The 1,188-nt window shown below is 60.4% G+C and overlaps 1 pseudogene; it reads left to right on the forward strand.

Annotated features, from left to right (window-relative positions):
* Positions 1-948, forward strand: part of LOC102417349 — a 9,748-nt pseudogene extending 8,800 nt beyond the window's left edge.
* The last annotated feature ends 240 nt before the right edge of the window (positions 949-1,188 follow it).

Consider the following 1,188-nt stretch of genomic DNA (forward strand, 5'->3'; position numbering starts at 1 on the left):
AGAGAAGGTACCTGACAGCCGGCCACCCAGATGGACATGATGCAGTATTTCCTGGCCCGGCGGCGGCGGGAACAGCGGGCAGTGTGGGTGGTGTTCCTCCCGCCCTCCCTGCCCGTCCTTCCACCTCCCCACGAGAGGTTCCAAGCGCCCACCTCCCCATGGCAGAACCACAGCACGGCCCTGGACAGCGAGGGCAGCCAGCCAGGGGCTGCGGGCTCTCAGGGCTCCAGCCCGTCTGCCCTTCAGGACCAGGGAGTCTACACTGGTGACAGCCCGAGACGAGGGCCTCAGACCTCACAGCCCTGGGTTCCTCTGGGCCAGGGGGGAGGGGGCAGGAATCAGCACGTTTATCCTGCAAACCCGCACTCACCTGGGACTCCTCAGACCACATGCGGGCAGGCGAGGGGGGCGGGCCAGCGCCTGGTCCTGGGTGAAATGAAGCCTGTGAAGAGTGGCAGCTCCTGGGTCCCGGGGCCCCAGCTGTCGCCTTAAATGAGCTGCATCACAAATGCTCCCTGTGCCTCGCTCAGCACGGCCAGGGGGGAACCTGAGGGGAAGAGGGGAAGGATGAAGAAGACAGACAAGAGGATAAAGCTGGCGCTGGGTGGGACGCTGCTCTCGGATGAAGAGACAGGGACACAGCCTGCAAGCTGAGTCTTTAGTTTATAGCCAGATCCCATGAGACAAAGTAAGGATGTGGTCAAGATGTTTACAGTGTCTCACAGGTTTGGAGGCTACTCAATTACATGCACCTGAACTCTATCAGGTGCTGCACCTCCCGCAGCCTATATCACTTTGCCACCTGGGACCACAGGTTCGGACCATAAGCTCAAGTTTATAGCTATAGCCTTTGGTTATAACTGTGCTCGAGGGCTTTGCCCTCCAAGCCGGGACTTGCAGGTGCCTTTGCCACGAGAGAACCTGCCCTCTCATTGGTCTGAGGCTTGAACCTGTCCAAACGCTGTAACCACTCTCCACACTTCCCCAGACACAGCATCGCCAGAGAGGCCTTCCCAGGACGGGTTCCCGGAGGGTTCCAATCCGGTAAAGGAAGGCCAGGTCCCAGGAGAACAGAATGGGAAGTCCCCGACAGAGGCCACTGGCCAGTGCTCCCCGCCTCGCCTCCCCAGTGACAGCTGTGATCTGTCCACACTCCCCCACTCAGTGCTGGTGGGTTCCATACTGAAC

The sequence above is a fragment of the Myotis lucifugus genome, unplaced genomic scaffold (assembly GCF_000147115.1).
Source record: "Myotis lucifugus unplaced genomic scaffold, Myoluc2.0 scaffold_565, whole genome shotgun sequence".
NCBI lineage: Eukaryota > Metazoa > Chordata > Mammalia > Chiroptera > Vespertilionidae > Myotis > Myotis lucifugus.